This window comes from Palaemon carinicauda, chromosome 37 (assembly GCF_036898095.1).
Source record: "Palaemon carinicauda isolate YSFRI2023 chromosome 37, ASM3689809v2, whole genome shotgun sequence".
NCBI classification, from domain to species: Eukaryota; Metazoa; Arthropoda; class Malacostraca; order Decapoda; family Palaemonidae; genus Palaemon; species Palaemon carinicauda.
Window position 1 is genome coordinate 46,890,648 of NC_090761.1, and position 27,419 is coordinate 46,918,066.

The 27,419-nt window shown below is 37.9% G+C and overlaps 2 protein-coding genes across 6 annotated transcripts in view; one reads left to right on the plus strand and one right to left on the minus strand.

The window, feature by feature from the left end:
- LOC137629617 (uncharacterized) overlaps positions 1-13,641 on the minus strand; it is a 139,279-nt gene extending 125,638 nt beyond the window's left edge. Inside the window, exon 1 of one of the 3 annotated variants that reach the window (XM_068361112.1) lies at positions 13,513-13,641. The gene's annotated coding sequence lies outside the window, so the exon portion shown is untranslated. Of the gene's footprint in view, positions 1-6,661; positions 6,795-13,512 lie in introns of those variants that run through there. The other 2 variants (XM_068361110.1, XM_068361113.1) reach the window with 2 other exon arrangements.
- trsn (translin) overlaps positions 1-27,419 on the plus strand; it is a 223,885-nt gene that overhangs the window by 141,043 nt on the left and 55,423 nt on the right. Inside the window, exon 1 of one of the 3 annotated variants that reach the window (XM_068361115.1) lies at positions 20,320-20,459. The exons of 1 other annotated variant lie outside the window; for it this stretch is intronic. The gene's annotated coding sequence lies outside the window, so the exon portion shown is untranslated. Of the gene's footprint in view, positions 1-20,319; positions 20,460-20,811; positions 20,835-27,419 lie in introns of those variants that run through there. One more of the 3 variants, XM_068361118.1, reaches the window with a different exon arrangement.

Genomic DNA, 27,419 nt, shown 5'->3' on the forward strand with positions numbered 1-27,419 from the left:
ATAAATATATAAACACATACACACACCTGCCGTTACCAGTCCACTGCAGAACAAAGGACTGACATGTCCTTCCACTTGCGTTTGTATATAGCCTTTCTATGCCAGTTCACACACGTAAACTTTCTTAGTTCGCCAGTACATCGTCTTCTCTTCCTTCCCCTACTTCTTCGAAATCTCCAGAGACGCATTGTGTTATTCTTAATCTATTGTCTGTTATTCTCATTGTATGTCTTGTCCATTTCTTTTTTCTTACATCTTGTTAGAATATCCTCTACTTAAGTTTGCTCTCGTATCCTTGTTAATCTTTTCCTGTTTCTTAGTGTTATTCCCATCCTTATTCTTTCTGTTGCATTTGAGTAGTAACTAGGTTATGTTCTAAGGCTTTATTAAGGTTCCAAATTTTTAATGCATGAGATAAAACTGGTAGGCCCATCTGATTAAATACTTTGCTTTTCGGAGAAAGTTGTACTTTACTTATATATATATATATATATATATATATATATATATATATATATATATACATATATATATAGAATATGTGTATAGAATATAATATATATATATATATATATATACATATATATATATATTTATATATATATATATATATATATATATATAGAATATATGTATATATATAAATTGTATAGAATATAACACACACACACACACACACACACATATATATATATATATATATATATATATATAATTTCAGTAATGCTATGCGTTAAATCATCAAGTTAGCCCTACCTATGTTTTGGCCTATACTAGTAATCGATTATATCTATTAAAAAAAAAAAAAAAAACCTGTTGCCAACGGAAAAGAGAAACCTTTGACTTGTATGAAGAGATAGCGGAGCATTATTACGCACTGACGCAAAATTCTGGTAATATAGGAAGACATGTGCTTTGATTACTAGAAAATAGAATCAAGAATACCTATTATGCAAGCAGAAATGTAGTATAAATAGGTTTTTATGAATTCTCTTATAAAAACTATATAACTAACTCTCCTTTCTAAAACGGTGCAACTAACCAACTTTCCTTTGGCCAGAGAAAAAGATATTGCTATAAGAATGCAAGAATGTAATATGATTGTGTAAGTGCATGCAGGTACATGTGCGTGCATGCGCATTTGGCAGGGGGCCAATTGTAGGACAGTCGGGTACAAGGCCTTTGTCCATCGAAGGAAGCAACTAGATTTAAATTCTAGAAATGCGTAGGAAGAGGCCCCTCGTGGGAAGACGCCCTGCAGCGGAATCTCTCTCTCTCTCTCTCTCTCTCTCTCTCTCTCTCTCTCTCTCTCCTTTTACTTAAAATGCGCACCAATGAAGATATGCGATAGCTTGTGATAAAAATAACTGACATCCATATTGATTATCAATAGAGTAACCGAGGCCGGATGTGCAGATTCAGTCACAAGACTTTTTGTAAACTATTTATATATGGAGATATGTTGTAATCCTTATAGACCTAAAAGCAAAAACAAGCAAATGTAAAGAGCACATAAGATGGTAAGTGCATATTTGAACGCCATAAAGAATTTACAAACAGCATAAAATTTCTGAATCATGAAATAGGCTTATGAGATCCTTGTTGCAATATAACATTGTGAAATAATTATCAGCATGATTATTACCGCCGCATCAATGAAAAAATTACTGTTTATTCATTTCATATCCAATTAATTTATTCTTTCACTTTCACTGCAATGATTTACAACTCAGAACATAACTTTGCACTTAAATCCACAAAGCTAAAGAAGTTTTATTTTATAATAGATGGGATGAATAGATGGCGTGATTGGCTCGTTGGAGGAAAGAGGCCTTAATGACCAGGAAGCGCAAGATTGAAGTAGTAGCTTGAAGGGAATGGCGCAGTGTGCGTTGGGGGATTCGAAGCGTAGTTGATGAGCCGTCTATGCAGGTGTATGAAGTTAGTAATCAGCAGTTTTAAGATGAATGTAGCTGTGGCCTTAACTCTCCAACTACCCTGTAGGAAAAGTGACTTAGTTGTTGGTGATATATATATATATATATATATATATATATATGTATGTATATACTTTATATATATATTTATATATATATATATATATATATATATATATATATATATGTATATATATATATATGTATATATATATATGTATATATATATATATATATACATACATATTTATATATATATGTATATACTTTTATACATATATATGTATGTATATACTTTTATACATATATTCATATATATATATATATACTTATATATATATATATATATATATATATATATATATATATATATATATATATATATATATAGTTCCCAGACAAGGACATTTCACTGTGCTCTATCGACCTTGGCGAGAAGTAACACGTGTTAAATGTGCACTTAACTTTAAATAGATTGAAAGGAATTTGTTGACAAAATAGTCCAACGAGCATCCCGCCCTTCACAATGGTCACGGAGGCCGCAAATGAACACAAACAACAAACAAACGATGAAATTCCTGACACCCCAATTTCCCCTTTTTATCGCTTGGTAGGGTATTCATTTTCCTCATTGTCTCGTGTTATTATTATCGACGCTCTTATCTTAATCTGCATGCATTATAGTTATTATATTTAGTATGCATATTATAGGATAACTTTAGAAGGAAGTTAATTGAATTAGGAAAAAACAAGGATAATAGATGGGACGTCTATGAGAAAATAGTGGCTTTACAATGAAGAAATTATAAGGAAAAATAGTAATTGTTTAGTGGGTAAAAAAACTTAAGAGGAAAGAGTGGATTTTCAACACTAATAAAATTGTGTAGACCTTGTATTGGGATTTCAGTGAAAGTAAAGTAGGCGAGTAGGAAAAACCAATTGTAGGAAATTTCACTATATTTCCTACTCCCATGAGTCAAAGAGCAGAAAGAAAATGCAATTTTATAAAAGAAAAAATGTAAAATAGGCAGCACAAGTTACTGAAACAATAAGAACACTGCCATGATGTCAGCTGACGCAATTCATCTCTTCCACTCCCTATCCTCACTCTTTTTTATGCTTATTTTATATGATTAAACGCCTCTTTTATCTCAACCAACTAATACTTTCAAAGTCTCCCTCTCTTTCATTCCTAGATTCCAAATCGTACTCTCTACAGTCACGAATCGTCCTCCATTTTTTTTCCATATGATCAAAACCACTTAAAAATAGCATCATCTTTATCTTCAGTCTATTCTTATAACCAATTATATATTAAATTACACTGGACAAACGATCTCAACCTTTCTACTTATATTCCCTCATTCGAATACAACATTGTTTCCTCTTCCATAATAGATATTTGATTCTTATACCTTCTTGCATTCCAACTCAGGCTTCCAGAATCATCTCTTACAAACCTTTATATTACTTGAGATCCCCAAACTATTCCTTGCTTCAACTAATCCATGACTCACAGCCTCCCTCATCTTGCTGTCATCCGTCAAGTTCTTCAACCACTTCCATCCTTCATCTATTCCTGGCTTTTGTCTTAACATTTCTTATATTTATATTCATTTTATTTCTTATAACACTTTTAAATCATTTACTTATAATATTCTAATATATATATATATATATATATATATATATATATATATATATATATATATATATATATATATATATATATATATGACAGCAGAAATACGTAAAGTTCATACCAAGATTAATGGCTGAATTACTTTTGAATGGTATAAAGATATAGAGATTTGTAGAAGAAACAGGGATTGTACGAAGAGAGAGAGAGAGAGAGAGAGAGAGAGAGAGAGAGAGAGAGAGAGAGAGAGAGAGAGAGAGAGAGAGAGAGAGAGAGAAATTGATCTTGATAATAAATCTTTAATAGCTCAGATTTATATATGGCTATCGCCCTTATAAAATATAACTATAGAACATAAATTATATAAAAATCCGTCAACAATTAAGTCTGAATAAAATGTTTATAAAAAAATCCAGTATTTCGTTTATTTTTCTTTCTTCATTCTAGTCTGGCAATTGACGCTGGCAGAACTATTTAAGATATTGTGCTCTAAATTTTCTTTCGACAATAAATATTGGAGGAAACGATTGAAAATGAGAGAAACTAGAGGGAATTTATAAAACTGTCGGGTATTTAACGCAAGGCTGCTGGTGGGAGGGGCGGAGAACAAACATTATCAGAATTTTTTATTTGTTTATTTGGAAGTTTCTTAATTCCCTTCCTGTTCTTCTTCACATTTTTGTGGCATCCGGGACGACGAATATTTTTGTTCATAAATTGGTTTACATTATAAAAACCTCAGGTATCCCAGTTAGCTCCTTATCTTTCTCGTATTTTTAACAAACGAATTGAATACTGTATATTTTCGAATGAACCCTTCAGGGAAGATTTATAATCGATAACAATTTAATAGAAAATATGGGAGCTATATTTTAACATTTGATAAAAGTTATCTGCTGAAAGTACAATTCAAAGAGAGAGCAAAATGACAACGGAAATGAGTCTCTTGTTGCCATCTTATTGAATAATAAAAAAGGATTCGCACTGCAGCAGATCGATCCCAGCCCGGGACCTTGAGTTTAAGCTGTTTACTGGGGAGGCCACTGCTTTGGTTGGGCACCGGGGGTGGGGGGGGTGGGGGGCGGGGTTGTGTGCTTGCCCGGCTGACGTTCTGGTGAGTGTTCTGATGAAACTGGAACTGAAACCAGACACCTTCAAAATCAACTTAAGAGTACGTCTTAGCCATTTATGTTTGTGTCCCAACATTGCGACTTAATTTCCTTACTAATCTATGTGGAATAATGATAATGGAAATTATAACAGAGCCAGTGACGCCAGTAATCACGAAGAGTATATTACATTTTTAAAATTTTACTAAAATTCACGGTTTACAAATTTTACGGTGTAGAGAAGTTATCTAATTGCTATGTTTAAGATAACTAAACATTCAAATATATTAAACGTGAAATTTTCTAATGTTTATATGTGCTTCTCAAACAAATGAATATTACTGATCTGAATTTCTTCAAATAATTATTATTGTCGTTATTTATGGGCAACTTTTATTGAGATAATATACTAATAACAACTAATTCCATAAACTTCTCGCTCTTTTCCTGTCTCAGAGAAGGAGGAAAAGACTTGGCAACAGCTAAAGCCTCGAAACGAGTTGATATTGAAGTTCACATTCAACTTATTCGAAAACTTTGACGGATAATTATCATAGAATAAATCTCTGGGATATTTTCGTTCATATAACTGTCGACATTGAAAGGAAATAATTTTAGAAAGGGGATAAACGATAGGCAATTTAGTAAGACGCCTCAATAAGTATAAAAACTGTATAGATTTCGTCACATTTAAGAATTATATATCATAAATAATCGTGGCGAATGACCTATAAAAACTATCAGACAAATAAAAAGCAATCGAAGATGCATCTACAGGTGATGAATTATTCAAGAATGCCATCTCTTGAAGTCAATTTATAAAAGACTTTTCAATTATGAATAGTTCTTTTCTTGATAAGGAGATTCGGAATTGTAACCCGTAAATTAGGGTAATTTTAATATTGAAATGCAAAATTAGTAACCTTCCACGTTCGCGACAAAAAAAAAATAGCTGCAATCATTTATGTATAACGAAAATTTTAGTCTTTGAATTAATGAAGAATTAACAATACTAGCTACATTTTCAATACTAATTATACTGCTCATTATAACATCAATTTTCAGTACTAATTATATTACTCATTATAACATCAACAGTAATGATAATAGGAAGGCTGATGACAATAACAAAATAGTAATTCCACCAATATTCCAAAATAACTCATAGTGAGTAAATGTTACATTGAAGCAGTTATAAATTTATTTTTAGTTCGAGCATTTTAACTATCTCTCTCTCTCTCTCTCTCTCTCTCTCTCTCTCTCTCTCTCTCTCTCTCTCTCTCTCTCTCTCTCACATAGCTATTCTGTTGAAAATAAGAGATGGTTTCAACACATATCATCACATAACTCATGCGAAAAACAGCACGAAAGAGTAAATCCAAATTCCTTTCGCCCATGACTAGTGTAATCCATTGAAATGATAATCCACATGTACCTCAACAGCTACAAGGACACTTTCTACTCTAGAATAAGCAACGTCGCTTCGTTTTCACTCGGCTTTGGTCGCACACACAATACATCATCACATTACACGGCATCATTGTGAATCCTGTGATGACCACGGCCACAGTGAAGTTCAGTCCCTTAGTAGAATCCTTCAACCGCCTCCTTTACTCCTGCTGTCTTGTGCAACGCCTCGGGGTTGCAAGTTTAACTTGAGGAAGTCATACGCACGCACTTCCCAACTCGTAGGGGATTGCAAAGGACACTTGGACTTCATTCCCTTCGAAGTCATGTGGTTTTAGCAGTAACTAAGTGCACAAGAACAGCTGGCAACATATATTTAAAATTGGAAACATTTCTGTCAAAAGGACTCATTCGCTCCTTCCAGCAAGGGAGCCCAATAACCTCCTACCCAAATGGTGTTCCTAACTTGTTTTTTTTCTCAACTTTTCGCAAACTCTCACTTTACGTATTTTGACGTGTTAAGAAAAAACACTCATCACTTCATCTAATTTAACGTATCACATTCGCACCTGTTAGAACTTTCACTGCTCATAAGAAAATCCCCGCACGAGCTTCCAACACCAGCAACACTTCGTAACCATGGGGACGCCTTCACTAACCAGCAGAACTTCTCTCTTCTACCTGTGGCCTCGTCCAGGTGAAATGACGCCGCTGCCAGACGAGCGATTCCCCGCGGTCTTGCGACGAGGCTCGCAAGATGTGGTAACAGCAATTGTTATGGGAGGGAGCGTTCGTTTCAGAAGCAAAACGAGAAAACTACATTCAACCAGATGCGAAATTTTCTTGTGGTTTTATATACCTCGTTCCGTGTGCAAGACTTGATCGCTTTCATGTGGTCTTCATGGCTGTTCGTCAAATAGCATGTGTTTTGTAGTTCTGTGGTTTTATATATATATATATATATATATATATATATATATATTATATATATATATATATATATATATATATATATATATATATATAATAACCGCTTCTATTCCATTGCAAAACAAATGCCACAGACATGTTCTTATTCATGTCTGGAGTTTGGCCATTTTCACACACACACACACACACACACACACACATATATATATATATATATATATATATACAGTATGTATATATGATATATATATATATATATATATATATATATATATGTATATATATATATATATATATATATACATACACGTCTGTGTATACTGATTATCTTTATTCTTAACGTGTATACACCCACCAACACATACACAATCATAAACTTACTTAAATACGACGCAGCGTGAGAAACATAATTAAGCAAACCCCCCCCCCCCCCCCCGGGCCGCTATGTAACAATGACGAGAAAATTAAACTTCAACTAACAATGGCAGGCAAGTGTTTTTCGTTTAAACTACTGTGCATATTCTACACTATATTTAGCAAACAGTGGGAGATGAGACAAACACAAACAAAGACATCGGTAAAAGTTAGACCATTATACGTAAGCTGCTGCTGACCAGGGTGATGTGAAACACCTGTGTTGCCGGAATAAATGGGAAAAACTGTTGTGTAGGGTGGACGTTAACCGCGCCCAGAGAGTTGATAAACTCTATGGTTTACACGCGCCAGCTTTTGGTGTTTTCTGAGGTTCGAAGCATTAAATTTTTGTTCCTTCGTAAAAATTGCATTGTTTTTTCATTAATTGTGTAAATTCATGAACGACTTATTCCCATAATTTATTTATATTTATTTTCGTTGTTTTAATTAAGTACATATGGTACAAAATATGCGCGGGATATGTATTTATTTCATGAAAAAATAGACAATTCTGGCTCATATCTTTAAATGTGCTACACATGTACTGTACTTGATAATATAAGAATTTTTCAGTGTTGTGTACATCTCTGTATCACGTTGAAAAAAAAGTATGCGTTTGAACAAGGTACATTTATCGTGATGGACAGAATGGCAACAGACCAATGAAATTGAATGATAAATAAAACGACATAAACGTTTGACAGTATTATGAGCAAATATAATATAATATAAACAAGTAAACAAACAAAAGCAAATAATTTTGGCCGATTTAATTACTTGTTTACTTATTTTAACTGAAGTCGAGTGAACTACTTCTCGGGCGGGTCCATATCAATCATCTAACGAAACATTTTCATTATAATTATACAATTCTTTGATTGTAGTATCTTCCAAATCATATGATCTTGTGAAAAGTAATGTCTTTAGTTTCTTCTTAAATTCAATTGCTCCCTTTAGGTCCTTCATCTCAGTTGGCAGTTTATTATAATGTCTAGGCGCACAGTAGCTAAAAGCCCTTCCACCAAATTTACTATTTGTTCTTAGTTCAGATAGCCTATGTTTGTCACTCATGTGTCTTATGTTAACATTTGTTTCTAGTTCTAGTTTGTTCAGGCATTCTTTTAGATATTTTGGTTCAGTATCTTAAACGTTAGTAAGAGTAGCTTGTACTCAATTCTCGCCTTTACCGGCAGCCAGTGTAATTTGATTAGTGCAGGGGTAACTCTTTCCCTATTGTGTTGTCCTTTTATTAATCTATGCAGTGAATTAAACCTGTTTAACACGATTTTACAACTGTAGATGGGTATTGTATTTGTACTGTATGTTATTGACAAAGGCTAACCCATGCCCCCTACTGTGTATGGTTGCCTTTATGACTCGTGATCATAATGCGACAGAAAATAATTTGTATAAACCTTTTTATAAGGGAGGAAGATAGAGTATAGGCAACGATCGATGATTAACTCTTTAGTGATTTGACGTTGAGAAATAGATAATGGATAAAGGACAAACTATAGGAGTACAACACGCTGGAAGAAACGATAGAAGAGTTGAAAGAGAAATTACAGTTGAAGGGCATATTAAGTAGCAGAATACGTAATGAGTGGAAAATAGCAGTAGGAATGAATAGAAGAAATAGGGGAGAAAGGTAATGGCTAAAGATAAAAATGTCGAGGGGAAATATAGAAAGAAGGGGAGGAAGAGAAAACATGACTGGAAAATTAGTATTGGAAATGGTAAAAAAAAAAGGGGGGGGGGACAGTATTGAATAGAATGTAGGAGGACGGAGAATAATGGAAGAACGACGGGACAGTAAGGGGAAAAAAATCTTTTAAGAAGTTAAGGGTGGAAACAAAGAAAATATGATATAATAGGTATAGAAAGCAACAGAAAATAGGGAGGAAGGAAAGAAGTATGAGGAAAAAGGGAAGTGACAATACCAAGGGATAGAGTTGCGAAAAAGAGGAAAATGGAAATACAATAAAGTCAAATCCATATGAATAGTAAGTTGTAAATTGAGAGAGAGAGAGAGAGAGAGAGAGAGAGAGAGAGAGAGAGAGAGAGAGAGAGAGAGAGAGAGAGAGAGAGAGAGAAACAATTACAGAATAAAAGGTATGGAGAATATGGTGGAAATAGGAAGCAAGAAAGAAGGGTAAAGAGGACATGAAGACACAGAGAAACAATGGAAAAGAAGCATGTATTAAAGATGCATTGAAGAGGAGTGAATGGAGTTTAGATTTAACAAATGGAAAAAAAATTGATAAGGTTACACATGTACCTGTAATAGCTGTAGAAAATGCAATCTTCTTCAGACAGAGTGTACTTATATAAGTAATGAGAATTAAATGATAAAAAAAAGAACCTCTACCTTCCTAATGGTCTGGGTTCTACAACGTCCACGGATCTCTCCTTGTCTTATCGACATCATCCTTCAAGGACTGAGGATCCTAAAAATTTGTGTTATGAAAACCCTCAGTGTCTTAGCAGGTAGAATATTTAAGGCTACTAAAATCCAAAGCTACCTAACGGACATTTTGACCTCATTTCTCTTGATTAATATAATTATTGCCATATGACCGGGGAGGGCATTGAGCGCTGATCGTAGGTGGTGTTATGCCCAAGGCCTTGGTAATGCTGTGCTGTAAGTGCACCTCTCGCTATGCACTGCAGACCTTACTAGATAGTCTTTACGGTGTTACTTCGGCCCCAAGTTGCACTTGCTTTTTAATATTATTATAACCTAAGCTACAGCCCTAGTGTGAAAAGCAGGATGCCAGAGGCCCAAGGGCTCCAACATGGAAAAATACCCCAGTGAGGAAAGGAAACAAGAGAATAAATAAACTGCTATAGAAGTAATGAACAATTAAATTAAAATAGTTTAAGAACAATAACAACATTAAATTATATAAGTTTCATATATAAACTATAAAAGCCTATAAAAACAAGAGGAAGAGAAAAATATAGAATAGTGTACCCTCAAGCAATAAAACTCCAACCCAAGACAGTGGAAGACCATGGTACAGAGACTATGGCACTACCCAAGACTAGAGAACAATGGTTTGATTTTGGCGTGTCCTTCTCCTAGAAGAGCTGCTTACCATAGCTAAAGAGTCTCTTCTACCCTTACCAAGAGGAAAGTGGCCACTGAACAATTTCAGTGCAGTGGTTAATCCCTTGAGAAAAAATTTTTTTGGTAATGTTAGTGTTATTAAGTGTGCGAAGAGAGAGGAGAATGTGTAAAGAGTAGGCCAGGCTATTCAGTGTCTGTGTGGGCAAAGGAAAAATTAGCCGTAACCAGAGAAAGGGATCCAATGTAGTACTGTCTGGCAAATCAAAGGATCCAATAACTCTCTAGCGGTAATATCTCAACGGGTAGCTGGTCCCCTGGCCAACCTACTACCTCTCCTACTTTACCCCTGTCCCCACTACATTTATTCCATCTTGTTGCCCAATCTCTTTAATATTTACTTTATACTACAGGATTTTCCCAGTTGTGCTTAAAGGTTTAATGATTTGGTTTAAAAGTTGTTCATGAATGGCAGAGGCAAGGGACATATAGCGCCCCCCCCCCCCTCCCATCCTTAGCTCACAAGGATGGTGATGTTGCAAATATTACAAAAAAATATGCAGCTTTAGTGGGTCTTGAACCCCAGTCCAGCAGATCGCTAGGCAGGGACGTTTCCAATAGGCTACCACAACCATAATGAATGGTCCCACTGTCACCAGCGCTTGTCTTTACCACCAAAATTCATGTCCAGTCCCACTGAGGGAAAACCTGGCACTATGAAGACAAAAGAGGTTGGTCTGTAAGTTGGAAAAGGGATTCGGTTACACAAAGGTAAAATGGTGAGATAGAAATTGGAGTGAAGGTAGAGGTCGAAGAGACGCTGCAAAGACACTAGTAATGTCTATAGTACATATTTGGGGTGCACTAGTGCTAATACCCCCCCCCCCCACCTTTACCCAACACTGCGGGTCATTTACAATTCATTTTCCGCAAACTATTTGGATTAATGTACCATAGGATAACTAGAATAGGCACTCGGTAGAGCACATAGGCATACCTTTGCTCATATCATGTGTTATATTTCAAGATATGCAATTGAATTGTACATATTTTGGCACTAGTTTCATGCAAATCGGATAAAAATTGATCACTATATAGCAAAAAGAAGTTTTGGGCCTTTACGTTACCTTGACCTTTGACCTAATCACTTGCAATTCTAATCAAATTGTCCTTGGATCATGGCCAATCATCTTCCACCAAATTTCATGCGATTATGTCAAGTAGTTTTAGAAGTTATGCGAATCACAAACACACAGTCATTCAAACATACTCCTATCAAATCATAGCCTTCGCAACGAAGTTGGTGGAGGTAATAAATTACAACAAATGAGACAAATTGTCTTGCCACATGAATCCTCAAGCCCGAAGGATATAAGGACAAAAGTAATTTTAACTTGGCTGCGAATTGTTCATACAAGATTATTGACCCCTGGAATTGTTATTATTATTATTAAGATTATTGTTATGATCTTGCACTTACGGAACGGCCTTCACAACGCTTCCATAATGCTAAAATCACTTCCAGATGTTTATTCAGATGGCCTCTATAACGTTTACAGCGATTCCAGAAGGCTAGATAATGGGGTAGGCACCGTGCACCAGCCTTAGACAGCTTCTATCGCTACGTTTGTGCTTATGTTTGCTAATTTTTATGTACAGCCCTCGCAAAACAGTTCCCAAGTCCAGTGAGTTTTTTTTTTTTTTTTTTTTTTTTTTTTTTTTTAAGAAACGCAGGTTTAATAGATAAAATGTTGATATCTATTTACCATAGGTTTTAATTTATAAGTAATTTTTCTATCGATTAGATTTAATATTTATATTTTATCACGAATTTATTCGGGTCGGCTCTGTGGGAGTAAAGTTAGACTGGTTGAGCTGGTATATCTCCATCCTTTTAATAGCTACAACGGCCATCAGTAAAGCGCATTCCTTCGCCTCTACCATGTTGTATATCACAAGATATGCAACTGAACTATGCATATCGGGGAAGGTAATAATCTGGGTTTATTTCCCAGGTCGCACATTCATTTCTAAATGCTAATTTTTGGTGACTTGAAACTAATTGGTCAACTCGTGCTCTCATGGTATCCCGGAGGTTTACCTCAGGATTATGTGTAGTAAACAAAGATATCATTTTAAGAAATGAAAGTTTCCGTGACTCGACTGACAACCATTCTTTTGAGCGCTGAACCTTATTGAGGTTTGTTAGGAAAATGAATAATTCTTTTCGTTGTCATACTTTGGATCATAAAACGAAACGATGACTGTCAAGTTTTCTTGATACCTGTTATAATCTTATTCAAAGTTTTCTCAGCACATTGCAGTTTTCAAATTATCATTTAAAGTGAGAGAGAGAGAGAGAGAGAGAGAGAGAGAGAGAGAGAGAGAGAGAGAGAGAGAGAGAGAGAGAGAGGCTATCTGAATCTAATTTTTTAGATTAATTCATTATTACGCCGTCCCCACCGCGAGGTGGCTGAAGGTATTGTTTTTGGTAGGTTTCTTTGCCTATGTGTTTGTTTGTTTGTTTGTTTTTTCGGTTTCCTTGTTAGCAACATCTCAGAAAAACTACCTGACCGATTTATTTGAAAATTTCAGGAGATGCCCTATGGAACAATGACCCGAAATATCAGAATATTTTTTACTATAATCCCGTTAAATATCCGATATTCCTGTGCTAAAAATATAATTGAAAATATATCAAAATAGTGAAAGTGAATATTTTGGAAGAGTGTTAGGTTCAAAGTTCAAGGGAAAGGGGTCGAATTTTCAAGGAAACTGAATTTCAGATGGTCACTCTCAGACCAGTACAGATAGAAAACCACATATGGGCTATAAAATGACACCATGACCTTTGACCTCTTACCTTGTAAGGTCAAATTAAACCACCTAATTTCAGCAAGTTCAGCGCAATAGATTGTCAAGTAGAGATAGACATTCAGTTACCATTGTTGATAAATCGGAAACCACATGATTATGGTCTTTAAACTAACACCATGACCTTTTACGTACCTTAATCAAGTCCTTTGATGGAGCAATGGTGGTGTTCATATGGTGTTTTGACAAGCAGCCCTTTAGAACACTCTAAACTAAAGGACCTGTGAACGTCCACGTGTGAGTGGCGGAGTTTGCCGCGTCTGACATCGTTGTTTTTTTCGGTCATCTGTACGGATGGCCGTAAGTGCGAGTGAGGTTTTACCATGCCATGTTCTCATGCATCATAAAAAAATATATATTTAATGACGTGTGTTTGTTAAGAACACAGTAGTGTTTACATATCTCGACCAGCTTTGGTATTATCCACTAGCATCATCAATTCCTGGTATCATACACTGACGTCATAAATTCCTGGTATCATCTACTAACGTCATAAATTCCTGGTATCATCTACTAACGTCATTAATTCCTGGTATCATGTCCGACGTCCTGAATTCCTTATTGTAGTGTACATCCAAGTTGTTTTTGGGGGAGATAATTTTAGATTTTTTTTTTTTTTTAATTCCAATTACAAAGTTTAATATTTTTTGAAATAATTATTTTTTTCACAATCGTAGATACCGTTTCCTCATAAACAATTCCATTTATTTTTAAGTTTTTACTTTGATAAAAAGGGATGAACGTGCTTTTTAACGTCGCTTGGGTAACTTATCAGTTTAAAAGGATATTAATGAAAAATAAGATGAAATTTACACATCATGGGGAAGGATGGAGACTGGTCTGTAGTGACTGAAATCTGCAGGTACGGCTTCAAAAAAAAAAAAAAAAAAAAAAAATACGTTTTCAGTTGTCAAGGATGGCTTCTAGGTTAAAAAAAAAAAAATAATATATTGACTTTACGAAATATACAGTACAGGGGAACTACATTATGGATCATTTAATAACTTTTTGACGTCTTTGGGTTAGAAATAAAAGTAAGGGAAATGAGGCTCAATATGAGAAGTATGGTTAATTTGAGTGCCCGGTCGTTATCAAACCTTTGAAGAGGTTCAAAAGATATTTTTTGACGTGTGGTAATATTAAGTTTTACTGATATTTATCCAAGAGTGGTTTACTGTATTCCATATATAGCTTGCGTTGGGAGGGGTCGTATGTCCCTATTCGTCTTCTTAGTGTGTTGTTCTTCATAATAAGAATATTTTACATTGTAGTGGGTTGTACATCAAATTTTGTCAAAATCTTGTAAAAAATATATCGCTGAACTAGTGAAACAATGAATGTCCAGAAATGGGGAAAATCAGTGTGTTCCATCTACACTGTAAAGCTGATGATGTGCCCGAAGAATCCCCTGTGAAATATATTTTACTCTTTATATAAGTTTGATGATTTTATATCAATAGCTGATAAGAGAAGAGAACTTCGTGAATTGCAATATCATTTCACAATCATCAACTTAATTCTCCTTCGGCAAATATCTAAATCACATCCACTATGTTTACCGTTTAGATGTTCTTACCAATTTCCGTCCAAGCCGAATGCACTCTACCGAACACTGTGCTAATTCCTCATAACTTGCCAAATCATTAATCCCAGCACTAAAGCAAGAATTCTATTTCCATTGGATAATCATTGCTAACAATAAGAAAATCAACACAGCTGGTAATTGATCATAAGTTCATGTAGTTAATTACACACAGAATATTATCAGAAGACTAATCATTTTTAAAATCATGTTTCTGGCTGTTATAGTTCAAGACAACATTGGTATCCATGATCATTATTTACAACTTCTCAAATTCAGCTTTTGCTCAGAATATTGTCTTTTTTGTTTGCCACAGCTGAGACACCTTTGATGCAAAGTGCATTCGTTCATTGGTTATATTGTTACCATCACAATTACAACAAACTCTACCAGTATCATTGAATTTATATAAATTTCCTATATGAATACATCTCTGATTGTTAAAGCAAGTTAAGCAATGAGATAAGTCACGTATGTAGTTCTTACCGCATTGCAAAATAACTTCATTATCATTATCATGAATGGGTTTCAGATTTCCTAAAAACATTTTTTATGTTGGTAGCTCTACCCAAGGGTAGATTTCTGAAACACATGTTTATTTTCTCCTTTACATAAAGGATTAAATGTAGACAATGGCTTCTGATAATTGATGCATTAATCAAATCGCAATTCTTACAATAATCATCCCTCGCATTTTTTTTTTTTCAATTTCCCTAACTTTTTAGCTGCAACAGTATATTGCTATCCTATTCTGTGCATCGTTTCTACTATTTCCGCCAGCAGAATTAACATCATAGCTATTAGGGTTATATTTTGTATCAAAGACTGGGCTATCCACAATTACATTACCAACAGCACTCTCTTACTCTGTGATTTTATCAAATACCCGTGGAGGTCTTATTGCCTAGAGCGCTTTATCTTAACCTTATTCGTATGTTACCTGCTCTATGTTAGTAGCAAACGTCATTTTCACAGCAATGTCAACTAATTCTATCTTTTTCATGAGATTCACAATTGTCGGGTCAAGTTTCAATTATTTAGTTTTCTTTGAAGAATGTAAAGTTTTAAGTTGACGTCTCCCAAGTAATCCCTTTATTTCGCAACTCATTTTCCCTTTTCCGCCGCTCAGTTATTGCTTTATGCATCTCTATATACTGTATGTCTTGAATTTAGATGCATTTATTAAGATAGTTATAACCGTGGCATTTCAGTTTCCTTATATCATTTAGAAAAATACATTTTCAGGATATCACTCATCATATTCCATTCCGCCCAATCTTTATCTTTTCAAGTCTATCGGATCGGCATGTGGAATAAATCAGTTTCGCTTTTTGGTAGCCCTAATGCACATTAAATACCAATAATTATTATTTGACATTTTTATTTTCTAATGATTTTTTTATATAGGCATACAAAACCAACCAGTTTTAAAAAAATAATTTTCATCCATTCAAGTTGCGAAAGCATCCCCCTAGCAAGTCTGCTCTCTACAGCCACACTTTCATGCCATGGAAAATCTGCAAAATAATGGCTTGAATTAGTATTTGGAAAGTGGCTAACAATAATGAAGTGTTTTTGAGCTCTGAATTAAGCTTTATGAAGATCGGTAAACTTTCATTGTTTTCCTTGTAGCGGTTGTGTCACGGATGGTTAAAATGACATGGCAATTAACGTTATGTTTGATGCAATTGACTTATAGATTATGGTGTGTAACATTAATTTGATAAAATTGGTTGATGGATTATGGTGTGCAACATTTATAAGGAATACTAGTCTTTATCCTCTTAGTCTAGGTTTAATTAGCAAAATTATAATTGTGGGAAGCTAAATGATATTTGATAGCTTCGATGCTCCCAACTAGGAAGTTTAAGGATAAATATTTTTGTTAGTCACTCTCCAAATACTAATTTGTGTCATTATTTTGAAATTTTAATGTAAAGTAAAAAGATGAAGAAAGAAATAAAATACTTTCAATTAAAAAATGGCATCTCTTACGGTTATATAGGTTGGCCAGGACACCAACCACGTTAAACAGACTAGTAACTATAAACTGGATCCCCAGTCACATCGGGATACCAGGGAATGAAAAGGCTGATGAGCTAGCCAAAAGCACCAAACACATTCACAATGTACAGGTGCACATACAGCCTGCACTGCAACAAATCAAAAGCAAAATAAAGACACAGCTCAAGAACAACCTAATCAAGGAACTACATATGAGGATAGAGAATGGCTCTCCCTCTGCAACATGGTACAAATGGGCATCGGAACTAGAACCCCCTCCCATAGACAGATACACCCCAAGAAAACTGGCAGTATGCATACACAGACTCCGGCTGGGTTACAAAGCAAACTGGGAACTCCTAGATGACATCCAGACAAGGTGTGAACACTGTGATGTCATACCACAACAACCTCTCCTGCACTACCTACTAGAATGCAGAGAAACAGCACAGCTACGAGGTGATCTACTTGTAGACATCAACACACCACATGCCATGAAAGAGGCAGCCACACTGGCAAAAGCAATTGTCGAAAGCATAGACACACATGCACAGTTGCTTTCAACTCTACCTCCACCAAGGTAAGACCTCCTCATTCCATGCACCATCTCATCCCCTCATTGTAAGGCTCTATTCACATCACCCCCTTTCACTTCTCAACTAATCTACCACTTAAAAATCTCTCTGCAGGGACCCTAGGGAGTAAAGGGTTGGACAACCCCACCTGCACAATTTTTCTCTAATCTTCAAAAGCCTTACACCCCCACTTTTCAAACTACCACTATCCGAGAAATGATGGCCCTCTACCACTACCACCATCATCCTTACCCTATCCACATCTTTTTCTACTACTAAAAACCTTTCAAATTTCCATTAATGCAACTACCTTATAAATTTTTACAGATCACCTACGGGCCAACCAAGGGAAAGGCCCGTGCCAACAACAAGTGTTGGCTTTAATACCCCAACAACAACCAACCACGTTGATATACTACCGCTGGAGTTATTTGGTCCTTTGTCTGGCCAGACAGTACTACATTGAATCCCTCTCTCTAGTTACGACTCATTTTGTCTTTGCCTACACATATACCGAATAGTCTGGCCTGTTCTTTACATATTCTCCTATGTCCTCATACGCCTTACAACACTGAGATTACCAAGCAATTCGTTTTCGCTCAAGGGGTCAAGTAATTCACTGTAATTGTTCAGTGGTTACTTTCCTCTTGCTAAGAGTAGAATAGACTCTTAGCTATGGCAAGCAGCTCTTCTAGGAGAAGGATACTCCAAAATCAAATCATTGTTCTCTAGTCTTGGGTAGTGCCATAGCCTCTATACCATGGCCTTTCACTGCCTTGGATTAGAGTTCTCTTGCTTGAGGGTACACTCGGGCACTCTATTCTATCTTATTTATCTTCCTATTTTTTGTTGTTGTTGTTGTTGAAGTGTTTATAGTTTTTATATGAAAGATTTAATTCAATGTTGTTACTATTCTTGAAATATTTGATTCTGATTATTTATTTCTTCTTTTGTAGTTTGTTGATTTCTTGGTTTCCTATCCTCACTGGGCTGTTTTACCCTGTTGAAGCCCTTGGGCTTATAGCATCTGGCTTTTCCAACCAGGGTTATAGCTAAGCTTGTAGGCTGATAATAATAATAATAATAATAATAATAATAATAATAATAATAATTGAGAAAGAGATAATACTTGTTAAAGTCTAGCTCAAAAGTCTAAATCTTTATTTAAGTGGTAAACCAACTTATGATTTGTCAGAGTTGTATGGAGACGCTAGCTAAAACTTATTTTTGTTGGTCTTTCCTTTACTATGCGCAGTACTATAATTTACTGCAAACTGCATCTAGTTTGATTCAGTTGAGTAAAATGTGCTCACCGCATATACATTGCTAGAAACTTATAACTAGGTAAAGTTTCTTGTGTAAAATGAAGAAAAAGTGTATGATTTTTGCCTCTTCGCGTTCTAAAAACAAAACAGTATGAACAAGAAACCTAATTTGAAGTCAATATCTCTAAATTATTATATAAAATGGCAAAGATACACGCAAATCTGATTAATGATAGCGATAAGCATATACTGTAAAATGCGAAACGTTAAGTTTGCACTATGAAATACCGGTCATATCACCGTATAAGGCTTCAGGGCTTAAAGATTCCATTTGGTTTCATCTTATAAATTACATTTTCATCTGTCCGTCACTGGCTCTCAGAAATGTGTGTGCATTGTGATTCGTTTCCAACGTTTTTATAACCTTGATGGTTTCCATGTGCCGAGTAGATTTGTCAGACATTAGAGAGTTGAGCTTAGTTTAAAATACCAAGTAGGCCTTGGTTTCCGGTACCGAAACTAAGAGGGTAAAGTATTAAAAGGAAGTCGCTTTTAATCTGAGATCAATTGTAACGAAAACTATTAGTGTGCTTTACCCATTTTTAAGCACATATTATTATAAAAGCTCAACTACGGGTCAAATATGTACACTAACCTTCAATGTGTCTAACATGCTAGTAAAACTGGAACAAGTTTCACCGAGTTGCAGCCAGACTCATCCTTTTACATGACACATGCTACATTAAAAGTGCCAAATCATGTTATCATTATAATTTATTACGCTTGGGGAGATTTCATCCGCATAGAATTGATATGTAAAACCTTTTTGCATGTAGGATGGACCCATAAATGAGAGAATTACACGATCTAGTAAAGAATGGTCAAATAGTTTGATGATGTTGGATCATTCCCAGGGTATGGTTATTTTCTTAAACAGAAATATTAAATGGTTTGCAATATTTCTTTAGCAGTTTCCTCTTACCTCACGCATGCATATGTTGCCGTTTAGACTCACTTTAGATAGTAGCTTCTGTAACCGTTTAGAAACAAACGCCCCCACTAATGCAATCTTCGTTATCCCCCCCAAGAATTCAATAGCTGTACAATCTGTATTATCGGCTTGGATACTAAGAATTCTGCGAAGGCTTAAAGCATATCGATTAAATGTTCGAGAAAATTTGTCGAAAATTTTTATTACAAATTCCAAGTCCCGGAAAGTGAACACATTCTTGGGAATGCTGGGTAGTTTAAGAATTAGACCTACACATATATTTCAAAGAATCAAATGCAATCAATCAAGTATGTTTTCTTATTTCCATCAAGAAAACGAGCTCATTGATTACTTTTGATAAATTCAAATCTAAACCAAAGCTTTTCCGTTCGCAATAACTCAAATTTACAAGTCATGCTTTGTGTATTATCCTGTTTGAAGATAATAGTTGTAAAACACTTCTAATTGAAATAAGATATATTGTAATGGAGCTTTTCTTTCTTTTGTCCGTGTTTTTAACATCAACCAGGGATGGAATTTATAACTTTCTGCAAAAAACGCATCTAAACTTGTTTTGTTTACATTTTAGCGTTGACTGAGGTGCGTGACCGATTGTCTAAGAAAGACGTAACATTTAATTGATAACTGTATAAATTTACGTACAGGTAAGTCTTTTTTATTCTGCAGAATGTTTTTTTATAAGTGTATCTAACTTTCTGTCAGTTTGTTGTCAAGCGTCATGAATTCTCTTGAAATTACAATTTGCCTTTTCTTGACCAAGAGTGTTTACGACTCTTCTCAACCTAGACGAGATTTATATAATTAGGCATAGTCTATCATAATCTGGCCCAAATTAGATTTTATTTTAATGTAAGAATATGGTGCTTTAATTTATCACCAAGTAGAACGTCCATTGCAGCCCATATATTTTTCCAGCAGGCTACCATGCGATGTACAAATTTTTGTCCATTACTGGGTATTGCTACCCACGCACTGTTCTGACGTATCAAAGAACACATCATAGGGTGTTTCTGGGATCAGTGAGTTATAACTTAGAATATTTTTTATACAATTATAGTTTTGGGTAAGGGTGGACATTGGACACAGTGAAAATGGAAATGTCAATCAGATATACTATGTCCTAATTGACTGCGTCTGACGTTTTGCTTCAGTTATGATGAGATGGAAGATATATGCCCTAGCTTAAGGTAGCCCCCTTAACCTGACTTAGATAGACGTATCCTTGCATACTAGGAGAGGCAACATTTCCTTGCGACTCTCCCCTTCATTTACATAAGTGTTTCTAAACTTGATATATTCTAGGCAATGAATGTCATTCATGGTAAGATAAATGGAAAAAAAGCATAGGAACTTCAAGACATTTTGATATATCTGTCAGGTAAAATAATTTTCTGTGTCAAAATATTTTGATAGGGCAGAAATAGTATGAAATAGACAACTGTCTTACTCTTAGGTTAGGGTTAGAGGGTACATGACATTATGATTTTTACCCCTTATGATTAATAATCTTTGGGGAATCCCATTAAGCAGGTGGTATTTTACGATATTACTCCTGTCAGAAATGCTTAAATTGGTATATCGTTATCTGTGAGGCATTCAGTCACTTCTTTCTTTTTTCAGTCATTATAGAGCAGTGAGACTAAGGTTTTTCACGTCCTGTGGAATTTTATACGTCGAGTGTAAAATACAATCAGTTAATACAAGATTACGAGCAAATCATCTTATGTGGGAGTGTTCCAAGGGAAAGCTGGAAAATAGTTTTTGAAGTTTGGTATCAAGCTAGTATTGTTCCTGTGCAAAATACAAACCTTTGTCCTTTGAATAGGGTGATGTTTTCAGTGAGCTGGAAGGCAGTTGAAATCTTTGAAGCTTTTGAAGAATAGCGGTCCCACTTAACCCTTTTGAAGAATTTGGGTCCCAGTTTGGACCTTTTAAAGAATAGGGGCCCCAGTTTGGGCCTTTTGAATATTAAAGGTCCCAGTTGGGACCTGTGGAATATAACGAGAAAAATGAAACTACTATTAATGAAAAAATACTTTATTTGTAAGTAAAAAAATACATAAACATAAAATATATATCAAATTAAAAACTATGGAGAATTAAAAGCAACAGTTTATTGGGAGCCTTTGTATATCAGCGGCCAGTTCCTCATATGTTGATTAAGAGTAGACATCAACTAACTTAAACTTTCCCCCTAACCTAACCTAACCTACAAGCCGTGTCCTTACCTACTTACTAAACGGGGGTTAATACCCTCCTGCGACCCCCCCGTACACTACCATATTCTAAGTTAGATATTATAATACATACAGGTGGCCGCTATCATTCATACACCCCGTTTATTGTATACAAAATTAAATCATTTGAAATAAATTGCACAAACATTGTTTTGAAATTTCAAAACAAAGAGAATCAAATAGGTTAGGGTGACAACCAATCATGTTGTTGCTTGATTTCCTCGGTGGTGGTTCTTCCCTAAATCCCTTTTTAACAATGCGGGCCTCAGTTTTATCCTTATGAAGAATAAAGGTCCCAGGTTCGTATGGGACCGCTATTCTTTAAAAGCTCCAAATCTTTTAACAGCAATTGATGAACACAGGTAAGTAGCCCAGCTCCCCCACTTTTCGGAAAAGCTTCATTTTCGTTTCTGCTGTTCTCTTGTGTCCGTAATCAAACTTTTTAATTTTTTCCTTTCAGGAAGGAAATGCTGGCTGTTGCTTTTGATTGTATTGGATGTGAAGCATGAAATACAATACAATACTTGCTGGAAGGGTGGATGTTTTAAACATTGTATGAATAAACTGGCTGTAGATTCACACTTTGTAGGGGTTATGATTGTTCTTGGTCATCCCTGTTTGGCGAGTGCGGGTCATGGCCTCCTGTGCAGTTGGCAGGTGCATGCCCTGAAGGGGAAGAGACCAAGATTTATGAGCATTCCACCATTTCACCAGGCCATGTTCCTGCTTCCCACTGCCCAACCTCTCATGAAATGCCTACAGAGGTTTCTGCAGTAAGCGCTCGTCAGCGCTCTCCCAAGCTTCAGCGTTCGCCACATCAGCAGTTGCCGAAGTGTCAGCGTTCGCCGCATCAGCAGTTGCCTAAGTGTCAGCGTTCGCCGCATCAGCAGTTGCCTAAGTGTCAGCGTTCGCCACATCAGCAGTTGCCTAAGAGTCGGCGTTCGCTGCCTCAGCAGTTGCCTAAGTGTCAGCGTTTGATGCGTCAGCACTCGTCCGCAGTTCAGCAATCAGTACTGCACCAATGCCCTACAACACGTCAACTGTAGCCTCCGCATCATCGTTCGCCTAGGCATCAGCCCTCACCTGCTCGTCAACGCTCGCCAACTCGTCAGCATTCTCCCTCTCTCAGACGTTCTCCACCGTGTCAGCATTCTCCATCAAGGTAACGCTCACCAACGCTGAGGCATTCATTGATGTTTCAACAACCCAGGGTTGTCGCAGCAGGCCTCCAGGACACAGTTAGATGATCACAGAGGGAAGGAGCAGGAGCGGAAAGGTAGGTCATCGCCCTCCAGATCATCGGTCCTCTCTCCGAGGAAGGGCAGAGTTCCTCTTCACAGGTCGCTTTCGCCCCGTTCCCCTCCCCAAAAACGACAACAGCGCGACCGGCGGGGAAGAAGGGAAAGGGTATTCCAGGGGAATTCAAGATCCCAAAGTTAACTGCCACCAAGGCGGACCCACGTAGACCTTCAGTACCGGACAAGACTCCTCAAAGGAGCCTTCAGCTTCTTTCCCTTCAGGGGATCTTTCATACAGCACCAGCATCAGCAGACAGCTTTGGTTCGGAGCTATCGTAAGGGCAGTAATGCAGGCTTTTGGACTTGCCCTTTCAGCCTTCCCCTCAGAAGCCTCTGAGAACCTCCAGCAATCTTTGGTTCTGGTATACACACGGCAAGGGACTATGGCTGTCTCCCTCCTGAAGAGGAAAAGAGGAGTTCCTGAGATTGATACTTCGTCAAGGGTAAAGCCGGCTCTAGTTTGACCATCGAGGACAAGGTGGAACCTTTATGGTTTTCCTTCCCTCTGCTCTCTTGACTCTTCGTCACCACTGCCATGGGAGTCACGAGAGGAGCCTGTTCCAGTCTTGCCCCATGCGAGTACTGTCATGTCTTCAGAGGTTTCCAGGAAGTCCAGACCATCCAGGCCTTCCATGCTGGTAGGGGGTTAGGACAGTCAGCTACCCTAGAGACGACCGCTAACCCACCACGAGACGAGTTCCCGGCGATGGATGATGGAGACTTAACTGCCAGCCCCGCTTCAGAAGGAGAACAGTAGTCAGAACACCCCTTCTGGTACATTCTGACTTTGATAAGGGCCCTCAACTGGTTGTCCGACCCAGTGATGGCTCCTTTGGAGGGCAAAGACATGGTCTTAGACTATGTCTTCGGCACTCAAAAGCCCATTAAGTCCAGTGCATCTTTTCCCTGATCTCGGGCTGAAGAGTGCCCGACGTAAGATCGCCGCCCAGCTCTCCGAGTTCTCCTCCTCCCTTCGTGCAGGTTCATCCGCCAAGCTCCTCCCACCTCCTTGTGTTCAGCAAAGGAGGTCTTGGACGAGCCTCAACCAGCTCTTCCTCTTCATAATTTGCTGGAAGAACTGACAAAGGGGGTTTATCTAGAGAGAGACTCCGACCGTCAAGTCGCTTTCTCGGCACCAGAGATATTTAACCAGGAAAAGGTCACGAAGTAGGCCATGCAGGCTACTTCGTGGCAGAATGTATGGTTAGGATCCTTGGGAATCCTGGTACGGACTGAGGACTTTTTCCAAAAAAGTACCAGTACCTGGGAGACTATGGAAACCCTCCTCCTCTCTGGTACCCAGACCATCGAGTTCCTGGCCCACCAAGTGATGAACTTGTGGGACAACACCATTCTCTAGCACAGGGACTTGGTATCCAAGAGGTTCCATCACCAAGTCCCTAATGGCGAGATCGCAAGGCTCAGGAACTCTCTAGAGGGTTCCTCTTTGTTCGAACCTAGGGACGTCGAGCAGGCTGCAGAGAGGTGGAGGAAATCCCATCAGGACTCTCTCCTCCGTAGGACCTTAACATCCCGACCTTACAGACTACCAGCTCATTCGCAGCCTAACCAACCCAGAGCCTTGACAAGCAAATCAGAAGTTAAGAAAAAGGTGCTGAAGAAGCCATTTCCATCCAAGGACAAGAAAGACTCCAAGTCCTCTTGGGGAAGAAAACATCTTAGAGGGAGAGGCCATGGCTGCCACAACTGCTAGGATTGGCAATCTCCCTGCTCATCCACCAGTAGGGAGATGCCTGCAAAGCTGCTGGGATAGGACAGGTGAAAGCAGCTCGGGGCCGATCCCTGGATAATTTTCATGATTCGTTCAGGGTATGGCGTCCCGTTCATATCATCTCTCCCTCCCCTGATCAAGGATCCAGTGACACTAGGCTCCTTTGCGAGGGGATTTGGAAAGGGCCTAGTCCTTCGGGCAGAAGACCAGACCATGTTGAAGAAGTGCGCTCTCCAGGAGGTCCTCAATGACTCCCCAGGCTTCTTCTGTCGAAGGGTGGAGACCAGTCATCGACCTCTCAGCTCTGAACAATTTTGTCAAACAGACTTTGTTCAGCATGGAGACTGCAGACACTGTCAGATAAGTGGTAAGACCACAGTACTTCATATGCACACTGGACCTATAGGACGCATACTTGTAGATCCCAATCCATCCGTCTTGAAGGAAGTATCTAAGATGCAACCTAGACAACAAGAAATACCAGTTCAGGGTACTGTGCTTAGGTCTCGCCGCAGCACCCCAAATCTTCACCAGTGTTCACCCTAGTATCATCCTGGGCTCACAAGTTCGGCATCCGTCTCCTCTGTTATATGGATGACTGGCTGATCCTAGCAGACTCGGTGGTAACCCTTCTTCAGCACCGAGACAAACTTCTGACACTTTGCCAAGATCTGGGGATCATGGTAAACCTTGAAGTCTTCCCTGCTTCCCACTCAGCGACTATTATACCTAGGAATGATTTTAGACATCAATTTCCACAAAGCTTTCCCATCAGAAAACAGTATAATGGGGCTGAGAAAGGTCGCAAGGACTTTTCTTGAACGTGAAGTCCCAGCCCAGAAATGGCTATTTCTCCTTGGACACCTGTCATCCCTGGCCTGTCTAGTTTCAAACAGCTGCCTCAGGATTTGATCCAGGGGGTCTGAAGTCCAATTGGAACCAGGCTTTCGATTACCTGGACATTCTGATCCCCCATGGGACCAGAGGAACGGACTGACCCCGAGTGGTGAGTGGCAGACGAGAATCTGCGGAGGGGTGTAGATCTTCTCGTCCTCCACCTGGACTTAATGCTGTTTTCTGACGCATCAAAAGGGTGGGAGGCCCATGTGCTGTACCAGAGGGCCTCAGGCCTGTGGTCAGAGTCCAAAAAGTCCCTCCACATAAATCTCGTAGAGATGAAGGCCGTCCTTCTGGCCCTTCAACAGTTCCATCAGTTCCTGATAGGATGCTCAGTTGTGGTGATGAGCGACAACACCACAGTAGTGGCTTACATCAACAAACAAGGAGGTACTTTTTGCAGCCCTTATCCAATCTAGCAGTAGAAATACTGAGATGGGCTGAAGGCCACTCGGTACCACTTTCAGCAAGCTTCATTCCAGGCAAGAGGAATGTGCTTGCCGACAATCTGAGCAGAGCATCTCAGATAGTGGGTACCGAATGGTCTGTGGATCATCTAGTAGCTAGTGGGTACCGAATGGTCTGTGGATCATCTAGTAGCCAATAAAGTCCTGACTTTGTGTGGGTTCTCCGATTGTGGATCTGTTCACAACGGCCCTGAACTTCATTCTCCCCCTGTACTGCTCCCTAGTCCCAGACCCCAAGGTTCTCTTGCAAGATGCATTTAAACAGTGGTGGGACAACATCGACGTTTACGCCTTTCCCCTGCTCTGTCTCATGGGAACGGTACTCAACAAGTCCAGAACATTGGTCTACCTCTCATTGATTCTCATAGCTCCACTATGGCATCATGCAAAATAGTTCCCAGACCTTTTGCAGCTTCTGATGGAGCCTCCCAGAGAAATTCCTCCATGACGCGATCTACTCAGACAACCACACGTCAACATCTACCAAATCGTAGAGACTATCCAGCATCTCCCCGGTCAGAGAGGATTTTTGCAACAATTTATGAAGAGGATGTCTGGATATCTCGGGAAGTCCTCAGCAGCAGTCTACCAGGCAAAGAGGAACGTCTTCCGTGGTTGGTGTCGTGGAAGGGGTATCTCTCCACTCGATGCCACTATTCCAGCAATAGTGAAGTTCTTCAGGTATTTTGCTGGAGGAAATGCGCCTTTCAATTTTGACAGTGAAAGGCTATCGCTTAGCCTTGAGCCTCACCTTTAAACTGAAAGGAATGAACATCTCCTCATAGCTAGATCTTACTTTACTCATAGGAAGTTATGAACTTAGCTCTCCTAGTCGGAAGTGAGGGCTCCCTACAAACCATTACGCGAGGCAACAGATCGCCACCTGACTTGGAAGACGGTGTTCCTGCTCACCTTGCCTTCGGCCAAATGAGTCAGTGAACTGCATGGTCTCTCGTACGATACCACCATTCAA